This window comes from Malaya genurostris, chromosome 3, assembly GCF_030247185.1.
Source record: "Malaya genurostris strain Urasoe2022 chromosome 3, Malgen_1.1, whole genome shotgun sequence".
In the NCBI taxonomy this organism is placed as follows: domain Eukaryota; kingdom Metazoa; phylum Arthropoda; class Insecta; order Diptera; family Culicidae; genus Malaya; species Malaya genurostris.
Genome location: NC_080572.1, coordinates 292740523 through 292755244, shown reverse-complemented (window position 1 = coordinate 292755244; position 14722 = coordinate 292740523). Strand labels below are relative to the sequence as shown.

General features: G+C 37.8%; 1 protein-coding gene across 4 annotated transcripts in view; it reads right to left on the bottom strand.

Annotated features, from left to right (window-relative positions):
* The window catches only part of LOC131434845 (ecdysone-induced protein 74EF), an 854531-nt gene that overhangs the window by 437219 nt on the left and 402590 nt on the right, over positions 1-14722 (bottom strand). The window lies entirely within an intron of this gene.

Below are 14722 nucleotides of genomic sequence, written 5' to 3'. Positions count from 1 at the left end.
GTTGTTTTTGCATAATGTTCCATCTTTCGTTGTCTTTTGCTCCCATGCAAACAACCAACAGCAGGATGATGCAATCGATCTTCTTAGAATGGAAACTTGCTCTGTGACCTGTGCATTTGAGGTTGTGTACCATGCATAAGGTCTGCTCTCATTAGTGGCGACTGCTTCTCCCGACGATCGAAGTCGGAATGGAAGCACGATCTGAGCGTTTCAAGCTTTATACTTGGTTTGTTTAGGCTGATGTTGGCGGTAGAACCTCATCTCGACATCCAGTTCCGTCTGAATCGCTAGAAGAAATTACCGATTATCGATCAAAGTGTACGCGTCCAGTAGATAATCGGAACTGATATGTAACTGACTACCTAAAAACCGTCGTCCGGGTGCGAGAAAAGCAAGCAAGTGTTATGAATTTTCCTCATTATTTCCAAAAGTCTTAGAAAACTTTGTTTTTCAGTTATTTATGGTTATCTCACGCAGTTGAAAATTTAATCACAAATCCCTGATCATATTTCGGATAGCTTGTAGAAAAAATTATGTTGTTGGGTTAAGTACATCAAGAGATATTCGCGATAAAGTTCTGCCCATTCTTGTACAGGGTAAATTTTGAAAAAAATGACGAAAAATGAATGTCACTAACAACTGAACTTGCAAATTATAAGAACAAGATCCATTCCCAGTAGAGATGGTACAAATTTACGTAACATGACCCCAATCAGTGATTCCGGAAAAGTCGAATTCAAATAGAATTAAGAATATATACATATTTTCTTTGCACTTATTACCCTGTTATACTGGAACCGAAAGTCGGATTTGGATAAAACTCAGAAGATCTTTGATTTCAATGTAAGGTAATGAAAAATGTTATGTATATGTATATGATTTCGGGTCATAAGTCGATTTTCACAGTGATTGTGGCCCGTATTAAAGCTTGCTTCATTTAGAATTGGAACAAACTTTTGCTCATATTGTGGCGCTCCTGGTGGACGGATTTGGAAGTTCTCGGCGCCCACGTGTCGGAAATTTTGTCAGCTTCACGTATGATTTTTGACAAACTGTGTGTTTTTTTTTTGAAGACGATTAAGAGGAATCCTAATCTGTCGGACCGTGATTTGGCCAGAAAATTCGGTGCTGCTCATAGTATCGTGAGGAGAACTCGACTCCGGGAAGGAATCAAGTCTTATCGAGCTAGCAAGCAGCCAAATCGAACCATAAAACAGAATAGTGTGGTCAAAATTCGTGCTCGGAAACTATATGACCAGGTGCTGACCAAGTTCGACGGGTGTCTTCTAATGGACGATGAAACCTATGTCAAGGCTGACTTCGGGCAAATCCCAGGTCAAAAATTTTACTTGGCAACGGCTCGGGGGGATGTTCCAGCCAAATTTAAATTTGTTTTTGCCGACAAATTTGCAAGAAAATTTATGAATTGGCAGGGTATTTGCAAAACGAAAGTTTTCGTTCGAACTATACCAAAAAGAGTGTCTCCAAAAACGAATTTTGCCGTTCATTCGATCCCTCGACCATCCCGTAAAGTTTTGGCCAGATTTGGCATGCTGTCGTTACAGCAAAGTCGTTCAAGAATAGTATGCAGAGAAAGGGGTCCAGTTTGTTCAGAAAAACCTTAACCCACCCAACTGCCTCCAGTTTCGCCTTATTGAGAAATACTGGGCAATCATGAAGAGGAGACTCAAGGCAAAGGGAAAGGTTGTCAAAGACATCAATCAGATGACGACCTGGTGGAATAAGATAGCTAAAACGATAGACGAAGAAGGTGTGCGCCGCCTAATGAGCCGTGTTACGGGAAAAATTCGAGAATTCCTTCGAAGCCGTGACGAATAATTTTATCCGTATTTTTTCTTAAAAGTATAAAGAAAACGCTACATTTGTATAAAAAAAGATTTTGAATTCAATAATAAATAACTGAAATACAGGCAATTGTCTTTGTTCCAATTCTATCTGAATCAAGCTTTACCGGTATCACTTCACGGTGGAAATCGAGTGAAGTGAACTTAGGTCCTTAGTACGGAAGTCGCTTCAAAGACAACAGTAATTATTTGGATGAACTTGATGTCATTATGAACATCACGCCATCAACATTTCGTTGAAAAAATGAGTTTTTCCACTACAGTGATCACTTCACTATGCGTGACACTGGTAATAGGGCAAATCAAGTAAAGTGACATGTAAGTGAAGTGAATGTGAAAGTGGAAGTGAGAACGGTAATAAGGGCCTGTATAATATTTCTATATGAGATAGGCTACAAGAAAATAAAGTACAGTGTCGATTAAAAGGGCCCGTAAATTAGCCAGTGCAATGGATTTAAAAAAAAAACTGAAACTTGACCATAATGTTTCGGAAAACTTGCTTCTGTGTCTCCAGTAGGCATAAAACCTCCTCATCTTTTATACCAACAGATTACAGAATATCTAAATAATACATTTCATGTTAATAACTATTATAACTACATAACCAAATTCCTAAAACTAACGATAAATTTTTAAAGTGATAGTGTTCGAGAAAACAATTTCCTGATAGTATCACGAGTTGGATGAAAGTCGAACTGACTTGAACAGCGATTAAACAGTCGGCATATACTGACAAATGACTCGTTGTGGCAATATTTAGTTCTAGCGGAAGGATGAGCTCAAAGAAAACGATGACAAATCTCCGAGCAATCAATTCGTAATCATCATCAACAAATTGATCGGCAATGAAAACTGCCTTGAATACATTTATGCGAATGAACAGTAGATCAAGATCTAGGAGCTTGCAACGATCTTGATAAATCGGAAGATTTAGGGGGTCGCTCCATGGCAAATGGCGAAACGCAAAACGAATAAATTCAAATTGAATAGTTTCACTGCGTTGAATGCCGTTTGATAGTAGGGTGAAATCGTGTAAGCGAATTCAATTATAGAACGTGTACGAGTGAATGAAGTAACAGACCATTTTGAAGTCAAAATGTCCAGTTGCGACTGCAAGAATCTGGCATCTTCGAAGGTTTTGATAAGGTGAAAGAGTTTTAAATCATCTGTATACGATAGCTTCATGTATTTTAACAAAAAAAAAAAACGTGTTGATTTTCAGATATACAGTTTGAGCAATTATGTGTGATGAAGCCCAAGACAATTAGTTAAAATAATTTGGATACTGCGCATAACGCCGCTATTTCACGATTTTTTAAAGACTGAAAAAATGTATGAATATTTTCCATAGGGCCGGATAATGTCCTTCTTTCAAATAGCTCAGTATCGATATGGAAATCAAAATGTCATTCGAGTGTCAGTTTAGTTTTCAGTTAAAATTGCGCCTGAAAAAACACTTCGGTTGCCGTAGAGATATGACAATTATTGAACAGCGCAGCGCCCGAGCACAGCTGAACATGCTCGGTTCTTCTATTCAATTAAGCTGTTTCTTTGTGTGGTTCACATGCAGGGTAGTTTAATTGACAAACCGATTTCCCCGGATAGGAGTTAGCTGCGGGTTGGAGTCCAGTCTCTGTGGTAGTACTTTTGCAACTTTTATTTCATAGTGATATTCGCAAATCTTTTATATGATCTTGTATTCGGTATGAGATTTTTCAACGTTCCCGTGGTTCGTGTAAGCGGGATTGATTGTTTACTTGCTACTCTAAGCTACCGAGATCGAAAAAAAAAGTTATGCCAAAAGTCTTAGAATTGCATGAAACGTCGAGATTTAGTGTATTTCCAAAAAAAAAATTTTTGAAAAAATCTACTTTCTGGTATTTTAAGATTAAGACTCTCCTATGATGATTTTTTAAGATCGAAAATTTTAAAACCTTAACCGCCGGACAGCACCCCTTACCCATCTTCAATTTAGCTAAAATTTTTATCGAGGTGCTTAAGCTTTTGAGCACTAGCGCAATACGAAATTAGAGATGATCCCAAAATACTGGCACCCTTATACATATATAAGAGCGGTAAAAAATAACGTGTTTTGTCGGTTACGTCACTTATACCATCATATATCTGGAACCAAAAGTCACAACCATTTGATGTTCGAACTTGATCAATGGCCCGACAGTAGCTTTCAAACGAGCCCAAGTTTGTCAAAATCGGCTCAGCCATCTCTGAGAAAATTGAGCGGTAAAAATATCTTCGAAAAGTGTACACACTCACAGACATTTTCCGATCTCGTCGAACTGAGTCGAATGGTATGTAACACTATGGGTCTCCGAAGCTCCATTCGAAAGTCAGATTTCCAGCAATTCTAATATCTTTCTATAGAGAAAGGCAAAAAGAAATACATGTACATATGAATCAAACACCAGGCAACGTGTTGGTACGGAAGAAGAAAACACAACACGCGTTTACGAACGATGCACACAGTGTGCTGTGTTCAATTACATACAATCTATAAAGAAAACGAAAACCAAGACCGATGTTTTGGTCAACCTGCCGAGTACATCAGCACCGAACTTCACTTTAATTTTAGTAGTTTATTAAAAGTAAGCAACTATTTTTCCTGAAGCGCGTGTTCAAGTATGATTCGCAATTCGATTGGATTCCCTGTTTCGACTACTGCGCAGAGAATTTGAGCTTCGTATGATGCGGATTGTTGCTGCTTAGTAACCATTAACATCTTGCGAATATAGAATGAGTAACGAACAATTTTTTTTCTAGTAGAATAATTAGATCCATTTAAAAAAATCTGATAGTTTTCTCGTCTCACTAACGTTTTTAATCATGCCTTATTGTAGACAAATTTCAAATTGATCAAATTAATTGATAAGAACTAATTTATGTTGACAAATTTCGGATTCTTATCCATGGTCAAGCGATCGTTGAATCATTTCAGGCTATTACACTCTGTGGATTAACTTTAACGGGTCACATTTTTCATGTGTTCGATTTTTTTCTGGTGTTGAACCTGTACATACTACTAGCGTAATGCAGTAAAATAATTATTTATTATCTCGTACTCAAGTGAAAAATCGAAACAACATTCATCGAACGATACGAGTTCGAAAATACACAACATAAGATTAATTAACAAAACTTATTCCACCAGCGCACCGAAACGGGTCCCTGCCAAGGACACTGTGGGCAAGAAGAAGAAGAAAAAAAACAACAACAACAACATTATTCCCCAACCCAGATGCTCCGTCTTGATGTTGCGGTCTTCGACTCATTCCGTTAAGCTTTACTCTCACAGATAACGCTCGGCGCAAATTGCAATTTGCCTCCGGTTCACCCTGAAAATGAGGGCTCAATTTTTCATAAAACTGCTTTTGTTCGTCATGTAACGCACGGGGTCCGCGTTGCTGGCAAAATATGAACCCGTTGCCAGCTACCTACTCGACGAGCATCAGAAAAGAACTGGCGTGTAGTCGTCAACATCCTACCAATGAGACTGGTTTGGGCGCAGTACCTAAGTAGTACTAGTAGAGGTACTGGTGAGTCCGGCAAATCCAAAAGGGTCACCAGAATCCGCATCCTTACGTGGACACCAGAAGGGCTCCGTTTGGCTGATGCAACCATCGGGTGATCACTCTCGACCCCATCGGGTTCCATCAATGTCACAGCGCGCACCCCACCCGGGTGTCAAGCAATTTCCTCCGCCAATAAATCATTTCCCAAATCGCATGCTGAAAAATAAACCCGTCTTAGACTGTCTCAGCTCGCCGGCTGATCGAACTCGATAGATCGCTGCGTAGTCGGCTTATGTCACTTGTTATGAATAACATAAATTAACGATGTCTAGTCACCCCCGCCGTTCGATCGTTTCGTCTGACGGTGTTCATGAACAAACGCGGGCATGCAAGTGTATGGTGATATGCTCGGGAACACACCCCGCACAGGCAGTTGAACATTGCATCCAATCCGAGCGCTAAATTTCAGCGCTCATGCATTCGAATCATGCCAATCCATGCGACATTGATCTCGTGCATTTCGGCGACTACCGCGCGCTCCGCGTGGAAACGAATAGCAAAATCAGCGCGTTTATTGTTTGTCACAACACTTTGCACACACTCGCTGCTACTGCCATCTGTTGCGTGTTCCGCAAATCAGCACGCGAATCAGCACCGACAGGGCGGCGTTCGGGAACATGACCGGGTCGACAGTTTGTTTTGGCACAAATAATTGAAATTTTAATGCGAACCGTACGGCAGTTTATCAATTTCGACAATTTTCCGTGCGAGTGTGTTTGTCGTCTAATGGTGACGAAAGCTGCAGTTGCTAATTACGCGGCGAAGGGTGGCTCAAGAACGGTGGGGGGCGGCGCAAGCAAATGCATGTTCGACACGCTGTTTGAGTATGTTTAATTACGTGAATTGCTACAATAAGCTAAAGGATTGCATGTTTAGGAATATCGGTGGGTAATTTTTTTTTCAGGAAAGAGGTTATTTAACGAATTAGAATACCTTATATAAAGCCATACGAAATCAAAACTTGACATTATTTCCATTCAATCTGCACCACGTCCACCGATTTCTGTTTTACCTTTTTTTATAAGTATAAAAAATAGGTATAGAATTCGCTCAAACTTTCGAAAAATTTTCCGAGGCCCGGAGGGCCGAGTGACATATACCAATCGATTCAGCTCGACGAACTGAGCAAATGTCTGTGTGTGTGTGTGTGTATGTGTGTGTGTCCGTATGTGTGTTGTCAACTAAGAGGTCGAGATCTCAGAGATGGCTGGACCGATTTTGATCAAACTAGTCGCAAATGAAAGGTCTCCTCGTCACCCAGAACGCTATTGAATGGTTTTGAGATCGGATGTTTACTTTTTGAGTTATTCGAAGTTTTATGTCAAAATTTTCAGTTTTTTGACAGTATCTGTCACAATTGACCTTGAAAACAGAATATGTTTTCAGACTTAGATTCCGCACGATAATACCTATTCAACAAGCCATAGATTGTTAAAATCCGTCCATTTTTAACGGAGATATCGAAATTTTTGTGTAAACGACTTTTCCCCCTATTCCAGCAGTACGAGTTTTGAACGCTGTACGACAAAGAAGTGCTTGGGAGCAACGGAAAACACGATTTTTTATTCTGTTACATACAATTGTTTCTAAGTACCAAAAAGACTGTGTACAGCATCCTTTTTCATGACAATTTGCCTCGGACCGATTTTAGCACGGCTCGTTTTTGGCAACATAATCGTTCGAATATGACATATATGAACCAGATGATGGCAGATTTTTTTTTAATTATATTGTTTTAAACTACTTACAGCAATAAATGCTGGAAGAACATAACATCCATATACCATTCGAATCAGTTCGTCGAGATCAGCAAATGCGTGTGTGACAAATAATTTTACTCAATTTTCTCGGAAAATTTCTTTTCTGCAAATTCAGATTCATACGAAAAGTCGTATGCTCCCAAACAAAGTTCCTGAATTATGTTTGGTTCCGACCTCTGGTTTCGGAACTACAGGATGATATGTGAAACGAAATCAAAATTGTGTAACTCATTCTTCTCGTAGATGGCTGAACCGATAAGAATCATCTAAGATGCAAATGAAAAGTTTCAAGATTCTTTAAAACATCTTGCTCTTCAGTCAGATCCAACTTCCGGTTTCGGGAATACAGGGTGATTAGTATAAAAATGTCTATTCCACATAAATTAATCAGGTTTATCGGGTTAGCAGATTTGGATAGTCGATAAAAAAAATTAACTTTTTTCAGTTTTAGTAATATTCAGTTGTCGATTCAGAAGGCACCTAAAAATTTAATTCGTGCTATGATTTCTCAAAGATGTCTTCACTGATTTTCAAATATTTTGAAACAAATGTAAACTATACAGCTATTCAGGTGAATTTATCTGACTTCATCCATACCGATTTTAGAATTCCGGTTCCAGTATAAAATCGTTTCTCAAAGCTCAATCGTTTTCTCAAAAAAGCCTAATCAAATTTCAGAAACAAAAATTCAAATTGAATTAAACTTATATACAAAATTTATTAGTTTTATACATACATACAAAAATTAATGAATTTTATCCAATTAAGCTTCAAAGTTGTACTCAAAACTGTAATTTATTCGTCATATGGCCATACGAATCGGTTTGGGTTATGCTGGTTCCTGAATACCGGCTCTGGAAGTACCTTAAATTACCGTAAACTCTAAAGTGGAACTTACATATCATGGCATGTTTAATCGATTATCACACTTCTAGATTCAAATTCGATTGTATTTGCAGTTTCGACATTACAGAGCAATGAGTGATTACAATCTCAAATTGTCGCTTAAAACGACGGTCATTAAAATAATGTAATGAAAACTTAAACACCGAAGAATATTCATGCAAAAAACACATGCGGATTGATAAAAAAGGTATCATCTCACTGCTAGGTGGATTAATCACGTTTTTTTTTTATAAAGCTCCTATAGATTTATAATAATTACACTTTAGTTTTAACCCAAATAAAATCATACTTAATTTGACAGAGTTGTTATCGTCCATCAGAATAGTAGTGATCGCATGACATTTTCCCAATTTCCAATTAGTTTTACGAATAAAAATTCGTCCCTACAAAACCAAAAGTAGCAAAAACCGAAATTTGATTTTTCGTTTCGTCTTTGACTCATCAGTGCGTAGCAGTTTATGTTGAACTGCTAGCGCGACCTGACGGCTCAACATAAACTGATGTCTCGAACGAAACAAGTTTCGGTTTGCTAGTCGTACAGATTGTGATAATTTTGAAGGGGAAAAACATTACTTTTTACCACCAAATTTATGCTAGGTGCAAATATCCGCTTTGATCTTCAAGCTAACAATTGTGTTTGTATGTATGTAACATTTTTTTGCACTTACTTTGATCAGAGATGGCTGAACCGATTTTCACAAAGTTAGATTCAAATGGAAGGTCTCGTAACCCTATACAAAGTTCCTAAATTTTATCCGAATCCGACTTCCGGTTCCGGAATTACAGGATGATATGTCCAAAAAATTAAAATAAGTGCACTAACTTTTCCCACAGAAGGCTGAACCTGTCTTATACAAAGTTCCTGAATTTCATTTAGATCCGACTTTCGGTTCCGGAATAACGGTGTGATTAGTGTTAAAATTACAATTTCAAATTATTTCATCACTTTGTTCAGAGATGGCCAGACAAAAATTAGGTTCAAAAGAAAGGCTTCATAGTCCTATATAAAACTCCAAAGTTTAATCCGGATGTGACTTACGGTTTCGGAATTATATGGTAAAGTGGGTTGAAAATTTGATACCCTTACTTGAAGTGGCGAAACAAAAAACATAAAGAAAAATTCTAAACTGACCTCGTGACTATTCCAAACGGTAGCAATTATCAGTGGACAAATAAAATAAACCGATTCTGGCTATCCTGATTTCCGGTTGCCGATTCCGGCAGCATCGGAAAAAGTGGTCATATACTCCAAAATGCATCTCACTCACTTTTCTCAGCGATGGATTGACCGATTTTCACAAATGAAAATAGGTTCAAATGAAAGGTCCCATATTGAATTCCAGAATTTCATCCGGATCCGACATCCGGTTGCGGAATTACAGGATGAAGACTATTAAAATATTTATAACGTTACTAAAAGCGGTGAGTGAAACACGTAAACTTATTTCTAAGCTTGCCTCAAAACTATTCCAGTCGATAGTCATTGTCATTAGACGACCAAAGAAATTAATTTCGGCCTTCCTGGGTCCCGGTTTTTGATTCCCGAACGAAGATTGTAACCATAGACTCAAAAATGGATCCCAGTCCCTTTTCTCGAACCGACTTCGGTTGAACCGGTTTTCCTTTAATAACTTTTTCTACAAATGTCGGATTGTTGTGCGGTCCTCGAAGGTTTTCTTCCTCGTTAAATTTCTTACGAAAAAAATTGATGCTCTGATTTTTAGAGAATATATGTGAATCGATTTGGAGATGACTTCCTTTTGTATCTTTACAGTAGAATTTTACAGATGGTTCGATCCATGTGGTACCCATTTTTCCATCTTTTACACTTTCCCATGCGTGATTCTCAAGCGGACGGAAATTGCTGGTTGTAATATATTCGAGGTTTCAGTCAGTTCTTTTTGAGTCTGCGTGTCAGCTTCGTCCAATAATGCCTGCAGTTCGGTGGCTAAATTATTTTTCGACAGTCTTTCACGTTCTTCGTTTCCCAACTAAAAGTCACCGTTTTCGATTCGTTGAGACCAGTGTTGGTGATTGCCGAAAATTTGACAGAAGCTGCTATATTGCTATCTATATTGTATACAACATTTTCAATCCGGTAGAAGATGCTACAAGAACTTGAGTCTCTCAATGCATGAGCCGTGAGAGAATTTTGCTACATTGCTTCGCTCCACTTCATACTGTGAGTATTTCACGCCCTTAAAAAAATTTGCAGTCTGATAATGATCGTTGCTGTGTGGAATTTCAGAACAGAGAATCGCAAGTTGACAATTATCGCTGAAAATCGAATCGATGATTCAATTTGATGATTCTCGTACTAGGTTGCAATATTTCAAAACCCTTGTGTGGAGCATTCACAGACATTTTCATAGACACAACTTATACAAAGCTTATATATGCACAAAGTTAGAATAAGCGACAATAGTAAAATGATTCTATTGCAATTGTCAACTGCCTGTGTAGAATCGGATCGCGAAACGAGAATAAGCGAACGTTTGTTGCTTCAGAGAGGATCCCCACAGCAGCGTGCTAACCTTTGATTCTCAGAAATGCCATCGAGAGAAATTCGCTCTCGCACTGGTGTCGATTCTATGTTAAATGAGCCTTGCCGGGTTTTTGTTGTTGCGATGATATCCGCCTCTCTTTGATGGCACTAATTCAATCGTGTGAAGAGTTGCCAGTGAGCGTATTCAAATGTACATCATTTGAGATATTAATTAAAATCGCGTAAAAAATACGTTCATCACACCATTCCATTTAATTCATATTTGGAATCTTCACATTTTAAAACAGAATGCCTGAATTTATGTTGCAAAGATTACCATCGTAGCCGAAACACGCCTGAAGTTATTCCCAAAAATCAAAATCAATCCAAATGGATCACGATCCGAGAAGTTTTAATTTAATCATCTCATGACATGAAAATATATTATTTTCCGCAAAACATGACTCGTTTTGCTCATTTCTTAAGTCGGAATTTTGCCCGTGTAGGATCGTAGCACTAACCATGCAATGATTATGTACACTAAGAATCGGTTGCGAAATCTGTTGAAACAGAAAGGCCAAATTCCACAAAATGAATGTAATGCCAAGGCTTTGTTTTTCCTTTTCATTATTTTTTCTAAAATAGGTCAATTATAAAATTAAAATTTTCAACAAAAGACTTTATATCCAAAAACTTTTCACAAATATGTAAATTTATGAATATGTTCTGAACAACCCCTCCTCTCGAAAAAATTCCTGAGTACGCGCCTGATTTTGCCTCTTTTTACCTTTTTTTATATATATAAAAAATAGGTATAGAATTCGCTCAAACTTTCGAAAAATTTTCCGAGGCCCGGAGGGCCGAATGTCATATACCAATCGATTCAGAACTGAGCAAATGTCTGTGTGTGTGTGTGTGTATGTGTGTGTGTCTGTATGTGTGTTGTCAACTAAGAGGTCGAGATCTCAGAGATGGCTGGACCGATTTTGATCAAACTAGTCGCAAATTAAAGGTCTCCCCGTCACCCAGAACGCTATTGAATGGTTTTGAGATCGGATGTTTACTTTTTGAGTTATACGAAGTTTTATGTCAAAATTTTCAGTTTTTTGACAGTATCTGTCACATTTGACCTTGAAAACAGAATATGTTTCCAGACTTAGATTTCGCTCGGTAATACCTATCCAACAAGCCATAGATTGTTAAAATCCGTCCATTTTTAACGGAGATATCGATATTTTTGTGTAAGCCTTATTCCAGTAGAAGGAATTTTGAGCGCTGTATGAAAAAGCAATGCTTGGGAGCAACATGAAATACGATTTTTTATACTGTTACATATAATTGTTTCTAAGTACCAAAAAGACTGTGTACAGCATCCTTTTTTATGACAATTTGCCTCGGACCAATTTTAGCACGGTTCATTTTTGGCAACATAATCTTTCGAATATGGCATATGTAAACCAGATGATACCAGCATTATCGAGTTGGAAGTAATTCCATAATTATATTCATTTAAACTATTTACAGCAATAAATGCTGGAAGAACATGACTTTCATATACCATACGACTCAGTTCGTCGAGATCAGCAAATGCGTGTGTGCCATATAATTTCACTCAATTTTCTCGGAGATGGTTAAACCGTTTTCTACAAACTCAGATTCATATGAAAAGTCGTATACTCCCAAACAAGGTTCCTGAATTACGTTTGGATCCGACTTCTGATTGCGGAACCACAGGATGATATGTGAAACGAAATTAAAATAATGCAATTAATTTTTCTCGTAGATGGCTGAACCGATCTAAGATTCTAATGAAATCTAAGAATCATCTATGATTCAAATGAGAGGTCTTAAAATCCTATAAAACCTCTTACTTTTTAGTCAGATTCGACTTCTGATTTAGAAAATGCAGGGTGATTAGTATAAAAATGTCCATTTCACATAAATTAATCAGGTGCAGATTTGGATAGTCGATTACCAAATAAATTTATATTAGTTTGAACGGTATTCGTTTTTGGATTCGGAATGTACCCCAAATTTTAATTCGCACTACAATTTCTCAAAGATGTCTACACACTCCTCAGGTGAATTTAACTGATTTCGGCTACACCGATTTTAGAATTCCGATTCCAGTATCGAATCGATTCTCGAAGCTCAATCATTTTCTCAAAAAAGACCAAATCGAACTTCAAAAACAAATATTACAGGACTTAATGTCCCATACAAAATCGGTGAATTTTATCCGATTCTGGAATTACAGATGATGAGTTTATAAATTTCATGTAAATTGTTTGGCGTAATAATTTATGGTCATTCGAATCATTTTGGGCTATGCTAATTCCTGAATACCGGCTCTGGAAGTACCATAAATAATGACGAAAAACTCTAAAGTGGAACTTACTTCGACATCTCATGGAATGTTCAATCGATTGTCACACGCTAAGATTGAAATTCGATATGTTTTGCAGTTTCGGCATTACAGGGTAATGAGTGATTAAAATCTCAATTTGCCGTTTAAAACGACGATAATTAAAATAATGTCATGAGAACTAAAACACCTAAGAATATCCATGCAAAAACACATGCGTATTGATAAAAAAAGGTATCATCTCACTGCTAGGTGGATTAATCACGTTTTGAGATGAAGACTGTCCTAGAAAGTATGGACGCAACCAAAAACCGCTGCCATTTTGCAATGGTTCAGAATCTGTCAATTTTTATGGCTACGTACTGTTGTTTACACACTTCTCTAACCACTTGTGCAGTTGTTTATTTGTTTTCATTAGTTTGTTTCGAAATGCGTGGACTTTCAGCAGAACAACGTCGAAAAATTGTGTACAAATGGTGCACGCGAACCGGCACTGAGAAAGATAGCAAAAATGGAAGGAGTAAGTGAAAATGCCGTGCGAAATGCAATCAGGAAGTTCGGTGAGGATAACACCTTTGAGGATAAACCGAAAACGGGTCGAAAAAAAGGTCCTGCTAACCCTCAGTTGGATAAACGTATACTGAAGGCTCTCGAGCAAAAGAAGGAGGTTTCAGTTCGGGATGTGGCCAAAAAAGTGGGCACTTCGAAGTCAAATGTTCTTCGTGCTACAGAACGTTTGAATCTTTGAACCTATAAGAAGCAGAAACAACCAAAACGTAGTCCGAAATAAGAAGCATCGATCAAGCCGAGGGTTCGAAAGCTGTACAATACGATTCTTGCTAGAAATTTGAACTGCATAATCATGGACGACCTACGTGAAACTCGATTACAAATCCTTGCCGGGACCACAATATTATACAGTGCGAGAAGGGTAAGTGTTAAACCAGTCCGAGACATCGATTGAAGTCGAAAAATTTGGTAAGAAAGCTATGGTCTGGCAAGCAATTTGTAGCAGCGGTAAGATTTCGAAACCCTTCATCACCACTGCTTCAATGAACAGCGAAATATACATCAAGGAATGTTTAAAAAAACGACTTCTACCCATGATTCGAAGCCACAAGGATCATGTTGTGTTCTGGCCAGATCTTGCTTCTTGCCACTACTCGAAATCAACGGTAGAATGGTATACTACCAAAAATGTCACGGCATTAACGAAGGCACATCTTAGGAAACATGTCTCGGCAGCCGAAACCATTCAACAGTTCGAAAAAGATTGGGAAAAACTTGTCACCAAGAAGTCTGTACGGAATTTAATGAGGAACGTTCGCAAGAAGGTGCGCCAGCTAGTCTACAATGGCTAAGTAGCAAATGTTGAGAATAATATTCTGTTGTTGTAGTCTAATATTATCAGTATATCGTATAAAATTTGAATATCTAACACTTGTGAATTATTTACAGCGAAATCAAAGTGCGTCCATACTTTCTGGGACAGTCTTTATTCATCTAACTACAGACTTTTTTGATAAAAACTAGAAGTTTAAATTATAGAATAAAGTGTTATTTTAGTTCATAGTTTATTACCATAATCTATTCGATTAGTAAGCCATAACTTGTTTCGTCCGAGACATCAATTTTTACGTTGCACTTCGGTTTTAAACGCCAAAATGTTTTGAAAGTAGCATTAACATAACTATAAGTCAGCTTAGCGCTTTGTGTTGAACTGCTTAGTCACACGAATAGTTTAACGTAAACGA